We start from the raw sequence: 9891 nt of genomic DNA on the forward strand, positions 1-9891 counted from the left end.
GTACACCTTGGTTAAGTTTTGTATTAAGAGTTCCAATCAGTTGTGGCCCATAATGATTTAGCACCAGCTGTGTATTACCTAAAGCTTTTTGTGTGCACTTAGTCGCTCTAGATAACAGCTTCTGCTAAATGCCTAAATATAAACGCATTGTCTGCAGCACAAAATGGCTGCCGTGAACCACACAGTGGGAGCAGTAAATTGGTAATGGTGGAGTAACCCCTTGTGTAAAGCTCTTTAATAATGGATCGCAACATTGTATTGGAATTCACTTTACTCAGTCATCAAAACCAGTTCACGTTCATAACTTTTATCTGACTTGGTTGTCTGTTTTTTAAAGTGTTATCAGCACTTGCTTAGCATTGGCAATTTTATCTGATAGTAGCCTACACAAACAGCTCTTTTTAATGAACTGTGGTAAGACAACGTGTGAGGTCAGGCTCTGTGTCCCCGAGCTCGTGACCACACTGGAGGTCAGAATGGAATGTCAGCAAGCCAGCGGCATCTTGGCGTTGTCATGGCCAACCCTAACAGGATGATCAACTGACTGTACACAGCCTCGGGTATTTAAAACACCCGATAACTGACCCTTAATTGTTGCATGGTTTTACGCAGACTTCGTGTATCAAATTACAGATGCAAACGCGCGCTTGTGCCGTCAGTCTCGCCAAGGTTTCCCTCACTGATTCCGGTGCCATATAAACACAAAAGAGCGTGTGCGCATGTGTTATGTACATAAGACATCGCTGGCCGCTGCATTACAGATGGGACGAGTGATGCGTCCCTCACGTGTTGGCGAACGCGCCACGCGCGCTCTCCCAGCCCGACGGGATTGCACCGCCCGCTTTATCAGGGCGCTGCACATTTCGCGGGTGGGAGCTCGCGGCTTAGTCTGCCCCCCGAGCGGAATCTGTGACCCCTCGGTTAAAAGCACCTGTCACTCGTCAAACCGCAACACTGTCCTACGGCGCGCAGGGCTGTGACTCTGGACACGCGCCTCTCCCGCTGCTCTGAGCGCGTTTCCCAAGCTTTCAGGTAAATAGACGAAAGGCAGAAATGTCACCGGTGTATGCTGTCACGTGACCTTTCCAAATATGATAGTTATGTACTCAATTCTGTTTTGTGACCCCCGCATCAATTCCAAGGACGGCGAAAAAAAAACAAGCAAGCCCCGACATCGCCATTTGCAGTCGTTTAAATGCGCCAATTAATTTCTGTTCACTGGATATAAAGACGCTGAAGATTCCTGCTGCCGTCAGTGTTTGTGTCCCCCCTGAGCCAAACCACCAAACCATTTTCCTGCCTTCGGCACGGAAGAGCTGCTGTGTCTGCAGTTTTTCAGCGTTTATTAAGAATGTTTGTGGAGTTGAAGGAAGCTATAGAACCGGATGCAGTGGCGTTCTGTGTCACTGCACACACCCGCCTAATGCAGCTAACTAGAGCACAACCTCATGTGCACAACACAACCCCATGCACACAACACGACCCCATGCACACAAAACAACACAACACAATCCCATGCACACAACACAACCCCATACACACAACACAACACAACCCCATGCACACAACACAACACAACCCCATGCACATAACACAACATCATGCACACAACACAACACAGCCCCATGCACATAACACAACACAACCCCATGCACGTGACACAACCCCATGCACACAACACAACATCATGCACATAACACAACCTCATGCACACAACACAACACAACCCCATGTATGTGACACAACCCCATGCACACACCACAACACAACCCCATGCATGTGACACAACCCCATTCACACAACACAACCCCATGCACATAACACAACATAACCCCATGCACATAACACAACGTCATGCACATAACACAACCTCATGCACACAACACAACCCCATGCACACAACACAACACAACCCCATGCACATAACACAACCTCATGCACACAACACAACCCCATGCACACAACACAACACAACCCCATACACATAACCAACCTCATGCACACAACACAACCTCATGCACACAACACAACCCCATGCACACAACACAACACAACCTCATGCACACAACACGACCCCATGCATGTGACACAAGGCTGGTATTTAAACAGGGTACCAGCTGCATACTTTCCAATAAAGTGAAGTATACAGTCAACAGGCATGCAGGTTTAAGGACTTGGCCAAAATGTGTGGATGATCGTGGGTCAATTTCAGCAGCTTGTTGGGATACCCACTGATGCTCTTGGCTTTTTGGTCATGGGAGCCCAGACCCTGAATGTGTGGTCTGCCTTGTCTGATACTTTGTGAAAAGTGCTTCACAAATAAAACCAGACCGAACCTGAGCTGCATAAAATGCACCATCCTCTGCACCCAGCTCTTAATCAGAAGAAGGCAGCAGCTTTCTCACATCCCGGGAGCTCAGTCCGAACCCTGTTATTTACAGCAGATTCTGGCTCCACGGGCTGCATATGTGGCCGACCAGCCGACGGCTGAAAATAGAGTCAGCGATATCCTTCCAGAAACCGGACGGGGACACAGCTTAATTAAACTGCCTCTGCCCTCCTGCTCGCTCTTCAGTGCACTACAGCTTTCATTTCTATGCAGGGTGACTTGCAGACTGCTCTTTGAAGAGTACCACGTGGAATCTGTGTTATTTTGATTGGTGAAATGGTGTATATAACTGGAAGGTCCTGTTAGTGGTCGGTTGACGTGGTTTACAGAGCTCTGGACTGAGGGGGGTGGGGTGGGGTGGGGGGGGGGGGGGGGGGGGGTGCTGTTTTGAAACAATATGCTTACTTTAAAAGGGAAAATTAACCGTGTTAACAGGGTGTCATGAATTTTCTCAGTGACCTCAAGAAGTAACCGGTACATGCCGGATGGTGACAGCGACCAGCACACGCATACAACGCGCGCGCGGCTCGATTGTCCTGCCAAGACAATTTTTTTTTTCGTTTCATTGTTCCTTAATGCCATTCTGAATTTTAGTCTAATTATGTATTCTCCTGTCACTGGCAGACCTAATTAAAATGTATTCAACATGGCAGTTCTTTCTGACAGACTTAAAAATACATAATCATTATACAGACCTATTAAGAATACACTTTTTGGATACGCACGTGTCTATTTCGACGCACTGTATTACAAGAGACGCTGAAGTCACGTGTAAACGTAACGCTCGTCTCCTCGCCTCGGAGTTGGAGCTAAGGCTCCGTGAGGATGGAAGCTGTGATGGAAGAATCTTCTAGAACGGTGCAATAAAGAGGAACCACGGAGGAGTGGCTGAAGAAGGGAGGGTGTCACATGTTTCGGGGAGGGGGGGTTGCTAGAACGAAGCGACCGCAGGCGTCGCACCAGAGCCAGCGAAGTGTGCGGGCATGACAATAGCTCCGACGAAGGAGGTAAATATAGGTTATTGTTCACAGCGGAACTTTGCCCTCTAGTTACCTTTACGGCTTATTTCGTGTTCGTCTGTGACCCGCATTCAGGGCGTTGAATGCGCCTTGTTTACAAGGGAATGCAACGGAAAACACCACAATCTTAGAAAAACAAAACAAAACAAAAATTTAAAAAAACAATCCTCAAATGTAAAAATCTAGATTGTTGCGATGATTGCCAATAAACCATAACGATTAGTTTTCATTTTGGAGTGACAAACTGCCCTATCTGCTACAGTGTTAGGCAATATATTTGGAACAATTATTTAAAACTCCCATTGCTGCCATCATTCAGAATTTTTTTACGTACATTTTTTAATACATTAATACCCCCGTACTTACAATAATTCGAGTATTGCTTGTTGTAGATCTGCAGCCATAATCTGTCGTTTGTGTGACTTTGATTTTTGTTAAATATTAATTAATCAGTTTATTAAGCATGATGGTCCTGACAAAGATTATGGGGTCTGAGAAGAGTGATTTATTTTAGCGCAAGAAAGATGCCGCCACATGCCGTTCCCGCCACCGCTGAACCCCGAGGACACACACTGCCATTTTGTTTATGGTAATGCTGCGTCAGCATTTTGTGCTGTACGCTAAAAATAACCACGGGTACCTTTAGGACAGAGTTAAGAACAAAGACTTTGATCCCTATATGCAACAGATGTAATAGAGACTTCACTATTCAAATTAATATCCATGTTGCCCACTCGGGCAATTTTGGACGGCAGAGACAGAACCGTCATGTAGCCTACAGTAAACTTTTGTTCGTCGAGAAATTCCCTCTTAGAGTGGAAGGAAAACAGAAGAAGGCCCGAAGTTTACAAGTTAAGGCCACGTCATGGTCCGCAGTAGACAGCGATGTTAAAACCAACTATAGATTTGCGGGAAATGAGCAAGCTTTATATAATAAAGCTTATCCACTAATGTGTTTTTTTCCAGACTATCATTTTCAGTAACGCTTTTCAGACCAACTTACATACGGCTACCGTTTTAGACGTGACAGAACGAGAGTGCTGTGTTTCTGCACCATACCGACGTATGCAGGTAGGCTTCCACAATATTAATTTATCACGGGGACGCGTGAAGCTTCAACATTCCGGCAAATACACTCTGAGCAACTCTAACGGAGAGCGGGGGGGAAATCGCCAGGTTTCCTGAAAATTTGCGAAATACGTATCTTTTCAGCGCGTGCATGCCATTTGTGTTTAGGCAAGGCTGTTTTATTAACCTCCCTTACGTATACGGAAATCAACGGCCGCTCGTGATTAAGAACACTAGTCATCACTAGAGACGGGTTCATCGGAACAGAGGCAGTGCACAGCGGAATGACATCAGTTACCTTTCACCCAGTTTCCGCGAACTGCAGTGAGGTTACTATCGGTCAAAGCCAGCTATGCGCGCGGAAGGGATAGAGGGGCGGTTTATTCTCCCACCACCCCCCCTCGTGACTCTTATTATAATTCCTCTGCTTTTACCCATACACTTGTATTCCATCGAATTTCATATCACCTTACTCTTAGAATATTATTACGGTCATTCATCTCAAACGGGTATTATTATGTTAGTACACAGTAGTAATGACAAAATATCCTCCTCTTCACTGTTACACATATTCTCTTTCATACCCCTGCTTACACCGTGTAGCTATTATTTTGTTATTCAGCCCACACACTCAAGAAAGCCCTAGCCTGTAAAATTATTGAAAATACTAGCCCTGTCCGTTTCTTTTGAAACAAACAAGGGTTGCTTGCAATAAGCCCAAGGTTTAGTTAAGCAGAATCAGTAACTGTGTAAACTATAGCTGGAGCGCGCACATTTTACTCCGTCAGTGCATCAGGAACGCATTTGTATTTGTGTACAGTAGTCTATTTGTTCACCGCACATGCATCACACGCAAACGCCTCGCGCTGTGGAGGTTACTATCGGACAAATCCTCCCTTGCACTGTTTCTCGTCATACCGAGGCTGGCATTCTTGACCGAAACAAAAAAGAGGCGCTTTTGTTTATGGTCTGAATGTTCTATGACTGCTCCTTCCACGAGTTTTATCAGCATTTCAATTGCACAAAAAGCTTAGCATCTTTGGCTCCGCTTCGGGGGTTACCATTGTTCATTATCATTTTATTGAATAGCCAATAACCAAACCGAAACCACTTTCTTTTACACTATGAAATCATATCATTGCTGTAGCGCATTAATGCGACTCCTCCTCATATTCCGTGAAAAGAAAAGGTTAAGGTTCGCAATTTTAGTTCTCATATTTTAATTTTCTACGAACAAGTCTTGCGTTGAGAGAACGGCACAAAGGCGCATTTACGCGAACTGGACCGACATTGAAGCCCATTATAAGCCAGTTTTCAGCCTGTTCTTTATGGATGGTTATTGTAAACGTGCAACTTCCACGTTATAAGCCCTGGAACACAATGTTATGTTTGCTCTTTGTGTGGCACGCTACAGAAACAGCGCCTTTCTCGTGACAACTTATGCGGAACAAAACGAACCCTCTTTAGAATGACCATAGACGACGCTGTCATAACACGCACATTATTATTTTTTTATACGGGAGGGAGACTCAAAACTGAAAGCCAAAACTGATAGCCACATTTCAAAACGATTCCTTTCGTGTTACACATAACGTGAAAAATGAATATTAACATTTTCGTGTCCTCTGAGATTTGAGGGTGAAAACACGAATTGTGGCTTTTGCGACAAATCCGAAGGTTTGTTAACAATACATGTTCTTTTAAATAATCGTTTACACATTTCTGAAAACAAACGTCCTGTCTATGATAGAAAATGTCGTATGTTCACGTAAACAACACAAATGGATCTCTGATCGCCTACTGCTGGCGACGTGAACAACATCTCCCATAGAGCACTGCTTCACCAACTAAAACAGCTGCTTGTCATTAAAAGGGCAACAGCACGAGGAACAGACGGAACACTGAATGTCAAAGCAGACGAACGCGATTATTTAATTATTTCGACTCCTCTGCTTTAATAACGCTCGTGCGCTTGTAGTCACAATTAGTGGTTTCTCTAAAAACAAACTTCTTTCAACTAAATGTAGTCGGCTACAACAAAAGCACATATGTTACCATCTAGTTTGAAATTTTGAAATGTCCACTTGGTGGGGAATCCCTCGTTTAAGGACGCAACTCCGTAGCACAACGTAACCATGATTGTGGCCGAAGAAATTTGACCTCGGTTATTTGACTGCTAGTCCCCGAGGTGACACATTCCGTTCGAACAGGATGTGTCTGAAAATGTCTCCCCGGATGTCTGCGTGTGCATGTACTCGGGTTGCACGAGATAAGCATACTGATGTAAATACCGCCTGTTAATGTACTGCCAGCTAATGTCCTGCTTGGCTTGAACGCGATATGATGCAGCGGTTTATAATCGATGATGCAGCTGACCGCTCGCGTGTGTATGTTTGTACAGACAGATGACAAATTAAGGGAAAAAGTATCTTAGTAAGGTGTTGGTCCACCACAAGCTGCTAGAACAGCTTCAGTGCCCATTGTCATGGATTCTACAAGTCTCTGGAACTCTACTGGAGGGATGGAACACCATTCTTCCAAAAGATATTCCCTCATTTGGTGTTATGATGATATGGTAAATAAATGGTAAATGGACTGTATTTATATAGCGCTTTTATCCAAAGTGCTTTACAATTGATGCCTCTCATTCGCCAGAGCAGTTAGGGGTTAGGGGTTAGGTGTCTTGCTCAAGGACACTTCGACATGCTCAGGGCGGGGTTTGAACCGGCAACCCTCCGACTGCCAGACAATTGGGCTTACCTCCTGAGCTATGTCACCCCTACGATGATTATGATGATGGTGGTGGAGAACTCTGTCTAATAACACGTTGGTCAAAAATCTCCCATGTTCAACTGGGTTAACATCTGGTGACTGCGAAGGCCTAGCATATGATTCATATCATTTTCATACTCATAAAACCATTCAGTGACCCCTCGTTCCCTGTGGACGGGGGCATCGTCATCCTGGAAGAGACCACTCCCCTCAGGATAGAAATGTTTCCTCATAGGATGGAGGTGATCACTCAGAATAACCTTGCATTGATTTGCAGAGACCCTTACCTCTAAGAGCCACTGGACCCCCTCACTGTAGGGGTCAAGCATTCAGGCCTGTACCGTTCTTTTGATGTATGCCACACATGCACTCGACCTTGACCCTGGATGCCTTATCTGGCTAAATCACTTTTTTCGACATCTCTGTAGACCAGTGCCTGTGGTTTTTGGACCACTGAGCTCTCAAATCTGCATTCATCTTTGTACCGAGGGGTTTATGCACTGCAGCCCTATTATATTCCTTTTTATGTCGTTGCCGACGGACTGTTCTGGCTGACACAGTCTGATCACGTCCTGCAGTGACATTAAATGGTAAATGGACTGCATTTATATAGCGCTTTTATCCAAAGCGCTTTACAATTGATGCCTCTCATTCGCCAGAGCAGTTAGGGGCTAGGGGTTAGGGGTTAGGTGTCTTGCTCAAGGACACTTCGACACGCCCAGGGCGGGGTTTGAACCGGCAACCCTCCAACTGCCAGACAATCGGTCTTACCTCCTGAGCTATGTTGCCCCGAACAGTCTCTTCTTACCTCCTGAGCTATGTCGCCCCGAACATTCTCAGTCAGCTAAGGAAGAGCAGCTCTTCTGTTTTTCCTTACTTATCGCACTAATGCACAAGCATCAGGGTCATCGAACGTGCGCTTTCAACAACAATTTCCAACCCTGTTTACTGATGTCTTTCCCATAGATCTAAATGCAGATGTCACAGATGTTGTTGTTCCAATGACCTTCGGTATGCACTTGTTGTACGTCGCTTTGGATAAAAGCTTCTGCCAAAGTAACGTCAGTCTCTAAAACAGATGCCAGGTCACTGAAAGGATTTCAAGGTTATCAGGACGACGAGAGGAACACCTCCTGAAATGTTACCAAAGTGTGCTACAGTATAACGAGGAGAAAGCGTTTCAGATACGCAGGGATGTCGGGTAGAAATGTGTCCTCCTTCAGGAAAGTCCAGTGCCTTCTCGAAACAGTGTTTCTAGAACTCTTGACATGGGCAGTGCCAGTCTGGTGCCCATGGCAAGTTGGCAAGGAAGTGTTCTCCTCCTGATGGATGCCTGAAATCCTAGCGAGAGTGGCACCAAGTTGTCGGTGTAATGACTGAGATAGGAAGGGTGCACGAAGTAGGCCTACTGCTGAGGGTGTGAATAAATGTTTGCTGTTTGAAAAGACAGACAACATATGCACAAATGCACAAATAAAAAAATGTCTTTTTTCGTAAATGCAGTCAGTGCGTCGCTGCTTCGTGTGGTTTTTGGCTCTGTTCTATGTTGTAATCAATTTGCCGTGTGCCTTTAAACGAACAGGAAGAAGGCCCCGGCTTGCAGAACCGCACTAATCAGCCAGCCCATCTGCGAAACGGCCACATCCGAGTTTGCTTTCGCTTCGCGTTTCCCAACGCGCTGCTAATTCTCCTGCGCGTTTCTGGCCGAGCGAGCCGCACAAACGGCTGAACCGAAACCAACCGGCTGCGTTTGAGCGTTAAATTCAGGTTACGTGTCCCGCTGTCCATCACATGGGCGATATGAGTCTTTGATAACTTTTTTCATTAAATAAATGAAATCAATATTTTTAAAAAATAAATAGAAAAAGTGTTTTGTGTTTACTCAGGTTCCCTTTGTCTAATATTACAAATATGACAAATATGCAATAATGATGAAATCAGGAAGGAAATCAAATACTTTTCACGCTACTGTATTAAAAAAAATAAATAAATAAATAGTAATTGGTGTAAGAGCATCTGCAAAATGTTGAAATGTAAATGTAACCTGTTCAAGAGTTTTGCCTTGTAACACGTGTAAGAGGAGAGTTAATGCACATGTGTGTGCACTTAAAGTACAGCATACCCATACACACCATGGACAAACACATGCAATATAATATAGACATATAAATGAATATTATTTATAAATGTGCTATTTTAAAAATGATAAAAGGTAAATATAGTATCATCAATAAATATATTCCAGCAGCTCCCAAACTTTGTGTAGCACACCATGTCCCATAACCAGAGTGAGACCCCTCTTTAATGCAGCAGTTTGCACACACACACACACACACCATGTCCCATAACCAGTGTGAGACCCCTCTTTAATGTGACAATTTGGCCATGTCAGCCAGCCCTCCCCACCATCCTCCAGCCTCCAAAAAAAAACCGAATGGATTGTGAAAATGGAAAGTGGAGTATTCCAGCAGCAGATTCCACCACCAGTGAGAGCCAACGGGTGAAATACGATGTGGATTTTGGCTTTTTTTAAAACCTGGATAAAAAACTGACAGACGATGCCAAATGTGTTTTTTTTTTTTTAACTGAATGTTGGGGTGTGTGTCTTTGTTTCTGAAGTTCATTGATTGATTAAATGATTAA

At 44.6% G+C, this 9891-nt stretch overlaps 1 long non-coding RNA gene across 1 annotated transcript in view; it reads left to right on the forward strand.

Moving 5' to 3' along the window:
- Positions 1–9891, forward strand: part of LOC118227837 — a 23941-nt gene that overhangs the window by 11122 nt on the left and 2928 nt on the right. The gene's annotated exons all lie outside the window — the stretch shown is intronic.

This window comes from Anguilla anguilla, chromosome 5, assembly GCF_013347855.1.
Source record: "Anguilla anguilla isolate fAngAng1 chromosome 5, fAngAng1.pri, whole genome shotgun sequence".
NCBI classification, from domain to species: domain Eukaryota; kingdom Metazoa; phylum Chordata; class Actinopteri; order Anguilliformes; family Anguillidae; genus Anguilla; species Anguilla anguilla.